The following is a 10,798-nucleotide window of genomic DNA, read 5'->3' as shown; positions in this document are numbered from 1 at the left end:
ACATACCTATCGCTGCAGCGTGAATGTGAAATGTTGCAGTGACGCACTCAGTCTCGGCGCCCCTCTGAGAATCCTGCTCACCTCTGAGAGGTTCGGGAGGGTTGAGGTAGGACTGAGGACAGGGGGTGGGAAAGGGAGGGGCTGAGGCTTCATGCAAATCGCTAGGGTGGAGCTCCAACGAAAGCTGATTAAAAGCGAGTTTGAAGGGGGCAGGGCTTCTGAGCTGATTCAGAAGTCAAAAGAAGTCTCCTAAACAAAAAACCTCTGGCAATCTGAGAGAACACCAGGAAAACAGTAGCTTTGCAGCTCTAGCGCGTATTCCGCTCTGTGTTTCTCCCTCTCTCTCTCTCTGCTATTGGCGTTATTGTACAGGAACCACAGAAAGAAGAAAGGAAACCGTTTACAAAACTGCAATAGCATCTGAGGAAACTGTCACCGGAATAGGTCGTGTTTGTTGGAGTGTGAACACAGTTTTGAGAAGTATCAGTTCTTCACAATCGTGTTTTTTTTTAATTTTAAATCAAGTTCCTGCGAGCGTGTGTTTGACTTCCACACACCGCCAGCGTCAGTATAACTCCGGACTTGGGACACTGATACGGGTCAAAATGAGACGATTGCGTTGTCTGAGAGGAGACGCCGAGTGAGAGGAAACTTCGCTTGTCTCTTCTGCCAATCTACATCGCTGAGAACCTGTGCAACTCGGCTTCTCGGTAGGCTGCACTTACGGGTAAGTGAATCTGAAACGTTACACCTGCATCCTGTCTTAGAAAACGCAGTTTGTTTGATACGCCGCTTGTTGCCTTTAAGACAAAATGCGGGCTGCACCTCGCGTGACTCTCCAGATAACTGGCGGATCTCAGTCGACTCTGTTTCTGGGACAGACCGGCCGCTTTGCAGGTAAGAGGAGCTCCTTCCTAGCTGCTTCCCCCACCCCCCACCCCAGTGTCGTCCAGCAAGGCATCGCATCATATGGAAAGGGAAAGAGAGATAAATCACATAGACTGCTTTCCTGGCTTAAGTTAAAAATGTCCAGTGAATACAAACGCGGCGTAAACAGTTACTGACGCCGGTGTTTGCTTGATGTTGGGGTAGGTGGCTTTTTTTTTCTGGAATTTGAGAGTTATTTTAGAACAATATCAAAGGAGAATATAATGAAGGGCTTGGAGAGCTCGCGCGATTTTGTCCCTTTGGAAGGATCACCTTCGAGATACCAGACGCGATTGTTCCTATAAAGTCCTGTTCCTGTGACTTTAAGTAAGTCGATAATAGCCCTTGCAAAGTAATGAACGATGACAGTCAAATGGTGTCAAACATTTAATGCCCAGTTGTGTTTGCATGCCGAGTAATTGCCTTTGTGGTATAGTGTTATTTAGGAGAATGTCACTTATGGAAAACTGAATTCAGTGTAGGTGTTCGTAGAGCAACCCCCTCCCCCGCCCCCGCCCCCAAATCGGGGCTCAGTCAAAATCTTGTGAGAAATTCCTTCTGCAGACGTTCGTTTGCAAAACAGAGTTAAAAATCACACAACACCAGGTTATAGTCCAACAGGTTGAATTGGAAGCACTAGCTTTCGGAGCGACTCTCCTTCATCAGATGATAGTGGAGGGCTCAATCCTAACACACAGAATTTATAGCAAAAATTTACAGTGTGATGTAACTGAAATTATACATTGAAAAATTGATTCATGTGAAAGAACGAAAGTAGTGAAACTATCACTGTACTCTAACAGATGAAAGGCTTAACAGACAATCAATTTTTCAATGTATAATTTCAGTTCCATCACACTAAATTTTTGCTATAAATTCTGTTAGGATTGAGCCCTCCACTATCACCTGATGAAGGAGAGTCGCTCCGAAAGCTAGTGTATGCTTCCAATTCAACCTGGTGTTGTGTGATTTTTAACTTTGTACACCCCAGTCCAACACCGGCATCTCCAAATCATGTTTGCAAAACAGTTCGGGGTATCTCGATCCTATCGGAAGCTTCCTCGGAAGTGGTGAAAGGTTTCGGTTATTTGCAGCTGGACTCAGAAAATAGAGGACCAGATCCGAACACACTCACAAACACACACACACATCCCGGACGGGGATTTCTACCAGAAATTAATAATATTAGGTCAACAATGTGCACCAGGCATTTTCTGAGTGGTAAAACGACTTCCGTGCAAATGGCATTTCAGCAAATAATTGTCGTGCATGTCTGTGTTCCCGATTTATAATCACTTTGACCTACATTTACAGTAGATCCTAATCTGAGCAGCAGGTCAGAGCAAGCAATCATGTTGGCAGTTAACCAGAAAATTGTACTAACAGCTTGCCACAGCCGTCCGGACTAAGGTAAAGAGCACAGGTCATTGTTGGTGACAGCTTGCCCCTCGTATCGCTCCGCTGCTCAGGGTTTGCGAAACCTCTCCACAATCCGGCCAGCGTTTGAGGCAATCAGGCAATTGCCTGAAGCAGTTTGTAATCCTAGTTTTCAAAAATGGACTCGTAGCCCAGAAGGAGAATTAATGAAGACGCACTTGCGTTTGAGAAAATAACTCATATCAAACAAATAATAACTTTTAAAAAGAAAAAAAAGATCAAGGTAAGTGGTTGACTGGAGCAATGCCATGTGTTCGAAAACTTTGAGAGAAATTTCGATAAAAGGTTTGTACAGGCACGCTTACAATGTTGCCAAAATAGAATGTTCTGGGTCTTCACTATAATATCGGATCTCCAGCTGTTTTATATGCTATGAACTAACTGCATTTTAGATTAAATTCCCTATAGTGTGGAAACAGGCCCTTCGGCCCAACAAGTCCACACCGACCCTCTGAAGAGTAACCCACCAGACCCATTTCCCTCTGATTAATACACCTAACATTATGGACGACTTAACACAGTCAATTCAGCGGCCCTGCATATCTTTGACCTATTAATTTTCTGGTCATTGATAATCTCCAGGATGTTCATAATTGGGAACTTAGTGATGCGATACCACTAAATGTTGCGAGGAGATGATTAGATTCTCTCCTATTGAACTTGGTCATTGTTCGGTGCTTGTAAGGCATAATTATTACCAGCTCAAGCCTAAATGATGCTAAGATCCTGTTGCATATGGGCACAATCTGCTTTTGTATCTGAAAGTCACAAATGGACAGAGATGGTTCACCTGCAACAATGGATCTTCCTATGTACTAGTTATCACTCAAACCAGTGGAGGGACTGCTGTCAACATTGTCCAGTTCTGCCACAGCTCTTTGATGCCATACTTGGTCAATCACAGCTTTGATGTCAAGGACAGCCATTCTTGCGTTCCCTGTTGAATTCAGCTCATTTGACCATGTTTTGACCAGGGCTCAGATGAGGTTAGGAGATGGATGGGTCTAATGAATGTAAACTGAGTGTGAATGAGCCAGATATGGCTGAGTATGTGCTGTTTGGTATCATTTTGGAGAATACCTTGCATCACTTTGCTGATATTTGTAAAATGGTGCTGTAACTGGACCAGGTTAGATGAGTAGAACAGTTTGCGCAAGGACACGGTTAGTTCTCAAACCCTAATGCCAGAATGTTGTCAGGGCCTATTGCTTATGCTGTATCAAGTGCTTTCAGCCATTTTTTGAAATTGAGTGGAGTGAATCAAGTTGTCTGGAGAATGGTATCTGTAATGCTGGAGACTTCAGATGGGGATAGGAATGGACCGTCCACTTGGCACTTCTGCTGATGATGGTTACAAATACTTCAAGCTTGTCTTTTGCACTGGTGTTGATTGAATGATAGTTATTGACCTGCAAATGGAGATAATATCCTTAAAAGCTGTTCTTTGAAATTATACCATGAGATCTACTACATCTACTTAATCTTGGTGTGAGGAAAAGTTGCATGGGACCATCTCTGGAGTCATCTATTTCCAAAAGTAGCACAATCCCCACTTAATGTTAGTCAGAATCTTTGTGCTCAAGGCCTGGAGTGGAACTGAACCCACACTCTTCTGACTTCGAAATGAAAATGGGACCAACCAAAGTGCAATGGCATAAGACTTGTGATCCAGTCTCCCATTTGACATTCTGGATAGGAGCTCAGAAACAATTTCTAGAGACTATGAAAATAGGTTTCAGTTTAACTTAAGGATTGGTTAGGCACTTTAAAAATTAATTCATTAAAGTAGGTGACATTTTTCTGTGTGATATTTAGCTTATAAATATATTAGTAATTTGGATGAAATTCAAGTTTGCTCAAAAGCATTTATTTAAATGAGTATTTTTATGATGCCTTAATCATACTTATTGTAAACATAAATATGTCTCAACCCATTAACACCATTGTATGCTAATAACATTTAGTTCAATTTCAACACAAATAACTGAACTGTTTAAGTGAGCACCTGTCCACTCTTAACATTCAAAAAAAGCTTCCAGGAACTGAAGTCCTTTAGATGTTCAGTTTTTCATTATTAGTTACATCAATGTGATACACAGTAGGCAAATAACGTTTGCCTGCTAATTCTTTCTCATGTTCCAGAGATACTGATATGAAACATGCACATTCAAACTAAGGTTACGCTTATTATCACATTCTAGAATAGATGCATCTGCATATAAGTCATAGATGAAATTCACAGCATCATATTTCAGAATAACACCAATGCCTATTGCTGAACTTTGACATTCATTAATCATGAGTAAGAAAATGAATTTTGTTGAAAATGGTCACAAGAATATTTTATTTCACCTGGCTATTATTTCCATGTCAGGTGGTCAAGTGACCAAGCAAGGTCTTGTTGTTCAATGTGAAAATTCCCCTTATGTTCAATATGTGGTCTGCTTTGAGATTTTCAAATATCTAACCTTCACGAACTGATGCAAGAATGTGCCACCGATATGGTTAAGCTGTAATTTTCCTTTGCATTGTACTAGTCGCCTACACGGTTACATGATTCATCATAAAATTATTAAAATAGTAATTTCAGAGGTTGGCATGAAAAAGGCACAATGCATGCCTTACTACATTGGTAGTAGATATAATGCCAGCTATTAGATCTTAGCATCATTAGTAATTATCTTGTGGTTTGACCTCTCCACTATCAAGCACTAGAGTGCTACTTCTGTTGTCTTTCTCAGATATGGCACATGTAATTTTGTATAAAGATAGCAGATAGCATGGAATTGTGACAACATGTACCAGCCTATTTGTCCTACATCTGCTCTTAGTGAGCTGAATCCTTATCATAATTTCTTTGGCTTGTGCTCTCTATGGATGTCAGGCATTGTTCGCTGCAGAGCTATATATTTAAAGCAATCCTGCATTCAGCATTACTCGTTATTGCAACATTCTCCATACCTGATCTCATTCATTTCAGGGCATAGTGACTTTGCCCACCCATTGCTGTATATGCTGATTAATTTCAAAATATTCCTATTTATATATTACCTCTGCCAGCAGTTTCCTTCTGATTGAATCAAAAATAGATCAAATGGTCTCTTGTCACTCATTGTTTTGGTAAAATATTCAACATCTACAGCAATACTAAGAATTGAAAGAGGTACAAGCATATGGGAAGAGAAATAATAGTCAGTTTTTTTTAAAAAGCTGCATTATTTGAAAGAATTGGAGCAAGAAAACAATCCTAGTGTCAAGAAAACCAAAAGGCAAAGAGTTAAAAGTAGATGCACAGAGACACAGAATCATACATGAAATTTATAGATTTAATAAAAAGTAGAGAACAAAGGTTAGAAAAATAAATATGGAATTCGATGCCAAGTTGTTTTAAAAAATTGCCACTCTTAGTCAGGAGGGAGAGAGGGAAGTCTCACTGATAGGTTGAAGTGTCGAATGATCTCCTGTGGAGGTCGTGTTCAGACTTGAGCCACTTCATATTAATAAAACTGATTTAGATATTGATGCCAACTTTAGTGTTAAAAGTTTCTGGCTGAGAGGAATAGAAACCAGAGCAAAAGCATGCAAAGATTTGAAATGTATTACTACTCATTGAAAATATTGCTCATATTCATGTAACAATATATGATGCATGAATGCAATAAAATTAATCTAAGAGGATTGAAAAAGATAACTTTCAGTTTTAGTGTATCATTAAGAACAATGTTTGAGAAGGCAATTTGTTTTTAAAAATCACTAAAGCATTAGGAAGTACATTACCTCAACTGTGGAATGCAAGATTATTTCCTATACAATGCACTATTCAGAAGAGAATTTAACTTTTCAGAGTCTTGGTTTCTGGTACAATTATACTAGCTGAATGAATGTGTGAATCTTGATGAGATAAATAGAAATCAAAATTGATTTCTTTAAGTAAAGGAACAAAATCTTCATTTTAATGTCCTGCTGCAAGTTGAAAACCTATCTTCTGATTTGGATTTAGTCCACACAACTCACAGTTTCTCATCCATTAAACTGAATGACATCCAATTCTCTGACTCACGCTCCTGTCAAGTGAGACTACACAACCAGGCACTGGTGTGTTATCCCATTATGTGAAGTACTAACTGCAACTGTGCATGGGTGTATTCAATTTCTGAAAGAAGCGCAGTCTAGTTTGTTCTCGGTTGCTGTGTGTCATCTAAGCTGACAGCTGGATGTCATCCGGGGCTTGGGTTGACAAGTAACAAGTAACATTTGTGCTCAAATAATGCCAGTTAATGATTATCCCTAACAAAAAAAAATAAATAACCTGACCATCTGTCTGTCTTTCATATTCAATGGAACTACCATTGACCAGAAACTGAATTGGACTAGACATATGAATATACGGTTTACAAGAGAAGGTCAGAGGCTAGGAATCCTGCAGTGAATAACTAACATCCTGACTCCCAACAGACTGCCCACCATCTACAGGCTCCAGTCAGGAGTTTGATGGAATATTCTTCAGTAATCTGGATGAGCAACTACAACAACACACAAGAAGCTCATTATCATCCAAGACAAAGCAGTCTGCTTGGTCAGCATTCTTTCCATCAACAAGTATTCACTCCCTCCTATAGCAGTCCATGGTGGCAGCAGGATGTAATATATTTACAGCGTATGTTACAACATCTCATCCAAGCTTCGTTGACAGGACCTTCTAAACGTATTATCTCTCGCAGTTTGATGGACTAGAGCAGCAGATTCACAAGAACACCATTATCCCCAAACTCCCCTCTGAGTCACATGCCATCCTAAGTTGGAACTATATCATGAATCCTTTACTAATGCTGGATCCAAAATCCTGGGTGTCCCTGAACAGCGATGTAGGTTTACTTGCACAAACAGTTCCAAGTGATGGCTCACTGCCAGAGTTAGGGATGGGCAACAAATCTTGGCTTTTCCACTGATACCTACATTCAATGAAAGAATGGGCTAAATAAAATCCAAGTGCATTAACCAGAGAGATATTTGTCCTTTCAAAAGGAAGGCTGATTTAACTTGGCTGGTGCAAAATTAAATTTTAAAAGTTGCTCTGATATTTCACTGAGCTTCATGTGAATTTTGAGAACACTGAATGAAATTTTTAAAGTTTGGACATTCTGCAAACATCAAACATTGTCATTGCCAGAAAATCTCTTTTGTAGCTGCACTTGGGCTCTGTTCAGAACCAGCATGTGGTTTAACAAAGATTAGCCAACTTTGCATAACAGCTGGCAGATTCTGCACTCAAGATGCTAGCAACAGTGTGTGTAAGTATGACTGAGGCCAATTCTATCCTCACTTGATATCCAGTTAGGTACATTTTATAGCAAGGAGCCCTCAGATAAGAGTTCAAGAACAAAAATTAAGGTCTCTTTATGACCTGATGAAGAGGGCACCTGAAATCCATTCCTCTATTCGCTGATGTATAGAATACATAAGCAGGAAAACTCTGCTGGAATTGGATAAATCAGCAATTTGGCCACAACTTAATAACTGCATGCAGATCTGATCACTTTATCACAGAAAGGATGCACTAATTAGAGTACAAAGAAGGTTTGTGAGATGATGCCAGGACTTGAAAACCAGCAAAGTAGAAAGCTTGAATAAGAACCTCAGTCCAGGAATAGGAGATTCAGCCACTTGAGCCTGTTCCGCCTTTTAATACAATTACAGTTGATCTTATACCAGCCTCAAAACTACTTTATTGGCCACTTTCTTCAACACATTGGTAACTTAAAATCTGTCTATTCGTTCAACTTATTCATCTGTTGTTGAAAGCACATGGATCATTTTCCTCAGAACACAGTAGACTGAGGTGAAATTTAATTCAAAGTACAAAGCTATGAGGGACCTATATTGAGTGGATGGAAAGAGCCTACTTAGCAGAGAGGTTAGTGACGAAGGGGCATAAGATTAAAATAGAAAGGTTAGGGGGAAAATGATGGAACATTTTTCACCTGGAAGGCAGTAGAGGTCTGAAACTTGCTGCCTGAAACACTAGTAGAAAGAGAAACCTGCAACTCACTAAAATATATTCAGATTCCTTAACCAGTAGTTTATGGGTCAATCTTTGAACTCAGTGGCTAAATATATTTGGGTATTTGTGTGGGCATTGCTGGCTAGGCCACTATTTATTGCCCTTCCCAAATTGTCCAAATGGATGTTTAGAGTCAACAATATTGTGTGGATCTGCAGTCATATGTAGTTCAGACTTGGCAAGGATGGCAGTTACCTTCCCTAAAGGACATTAGTGAACAAGATTTTTTTTTGACAATTGACAATGCACAGTCATCATTAGACTCCAATTTCAGATTTTTTTTTAAGAGTTGAATTCAAATTCCTATTATGGCAAGATTCAAACCCAGATCACATTGATATTACCTGGGTCTTTGGATTAATACTGAAAAATGTGTTGCTGGAAAAGCGCAGCAGGTCAGGCAGCATCCAAGGAGCAGGGGTTGTGCCAAGCAGGCAAAGATAAAAGGTAGGGAGGACAGACTTGGGGGAGGGGCGTTGGGAATGCGATAGGCGGAAGGAGGTTAAGGTGAGGCTGATAGGCCGGAGAGGGGGTGGGGGTGGAGAGGTCGGGAAGAAAATTGCAAGTCAAGAAGGCGGTGCTGAGTCCGAGGGTTGGGACTGAGATAAGGTGGGGATAGGGGAAATGAGGAAGCTGGAGAAATCTGCATAACCACAAGGGATGAATGCAGATTTCTCCAGTTTCCTCATTTCCCCTCCCCCAACCTTATCTCAGTCCCAGCCCTAACCCTCCTTGGATGCTGCCTGACCTGCTGCGCTTTTCCAGCAACACATTTTTCAGCTCTGATCTCCAGCATCTGCAGTCCTCACTTTCTCCTCTCTGGATTAATAGTCCAGTGATAATACCACAAGGTCAGTACCTCCTCATGCTAGAAAGTAACATGACATTGGCCATTTCATTTCTTGGCCAGTGTGGACATGGTGGACAACGGGCTGTTATCTGTGCAATAAAAATTCTTTGTTTGTATGATCTTAATTAAGACTAGTTAACAACACAGCTGAGGAGTGTGATCCACAACGTCTTGCTTTATAACTTTATGTGATGCAAATATATTTCACCGCTGAGCTCAAGTAAAGCTTGTGCTGTTTGGGTGAATAATTATGTGGAGAACTGTGTTTACCCACACAACAAATTCAAAACATAAAATATTTTGGAGTATTTTGACTATTAAGATGTTATGTAATGTAATGCAACAGGCAGTGGTCTGCTCTGATCCATCCCTAAAGAAATACATAATTTAACTCTTCATAAAATCAACTGAGGTTTGAAATGCTTTTAATAGTCCATTTTTTTCAAAAATGGCTCATTCAAAGTAATTATTAGACATTTTAGCATGCAAGTGCTTCACACATTTATTTTCATCAGACAAACAGCCCTGTTAAAACAATGAATAAAAGAACGGTGTGGCAAAGTATTCATGTAATAGTTTATGTAAGTAAAACATTTTCAAAATTGGACCCTATGCCTCCATCTAATAGAAATTATTATCACGTGAAAATGTGTTCAGTCTATTAATGACTGGCTTAATAGTGGAGTGATAGCCCATTGTTGCATTGAGATAAATATTTCTAAAATAAATATGTTTTATTTTAATAAATACAAATGTACTGCCTGAGTATAGTTACAAAGATTATCACTGAATTGAGAAATTTAAACTGAGCATAAAGTAGCAGAACACAGCTTAAGACGTCAACAAAAATAATTTACGATGAAAAATTATGTCACAGGGTTTTTTTTCCAATCTGTGTTTTCATACACTTCGTGAACATGCTGTATCTATGTTTATTTTAATTATTCAAAGAATGATATACTATTGATCGTCTGGGGAAAGAATGCTACATTGCTGGGTGATAAAGATGTTATAGCATCTTTAATGTCAGGGTTGTTCTATTTTGACAGGTAGAAGTAGAATTACTCCTGAGGAATATGTCATTCCATATGATTGAGTGGCAAATTCATGTTTCTTAAGTGAGTTAAAAAAAACTTATGTATTCTCCAAAAGATATTGCTTCCTTTTGAAATCTGGAGTGACTTTTTTGTTCTCTTCAGTTTTCTTCTCCAAATAAAGTCATTTGTGTTATAAATCCAATAGATAATCTTATAATTGATGCAAAATTATGTTAGCAGCATGTATATACACAAATTAAGCTGTCCAAAAATGTTACCTTTTTTGTGGTTGTTTGCTTCATGTAACACCCTCAGAGCAGGTATACCACAGATTAGTCTAAATTTCAGCTGGTCTTTGATGGATAAGAAAAGCATAAATCTGGGATGATGTAAGTTAACATCTGGATTTTACAAATCATTGAAAGAATATCTGGGATCTCTGGGAAATGGATGACACAGCTGAATCTAATATGGTGTTTTATGTGA

At 39.3% G+C, this 10,798-nt stretch overlaps 1 protein-coding gene across 2 annotated transcripts in view; it reads left to right on the top strand.

Annotated features, from left to right (window-relative positions):
* Nucleotides 1–240: 240 nt before the first annotated feature.
* slitrk6 (SLIT and NTRK-like family, member 6) overlaps nucleotides 241–10,798 on the top strand; it is a 33,413-nt gene continuing 22,855 nt past the window's right edge. Inside the window, exon 1 of one of the 2 annotated variants that reach the window (XM_060826537.1) lies at nucleotides 241–727. The gene's annotated coding sequence lies outside the window, so the exon portion shown is untranslated. Of the gene's footprint in view, nucleotides 728–863; nucleotides 898–10,798 lie in introns of those variants that run through there. The other variant, XM_060826538.1, reaches the window with a different exon arrangement.

Source organism: Hemiscyllium ocellatum, chromosome 6 (assembly GCF_020745735.1).
Source record: "Hemiscyllium ocellatum isolate sHemOce1 chromosome 6, sHemOce1.pat.X.cur, whole genome shotgun sequence".
Classification (NCBI taxonomy): Eukaryota; Metazoa; Chordata; class Chondrichthyes; order Orectolobiformes; family Hemiscylliidae; genus Hemiscyllium; species Hemiscyllium ocellatum.
This window is presented reverse-complemented; position numbering and strand designations above follow the sequence as displayed.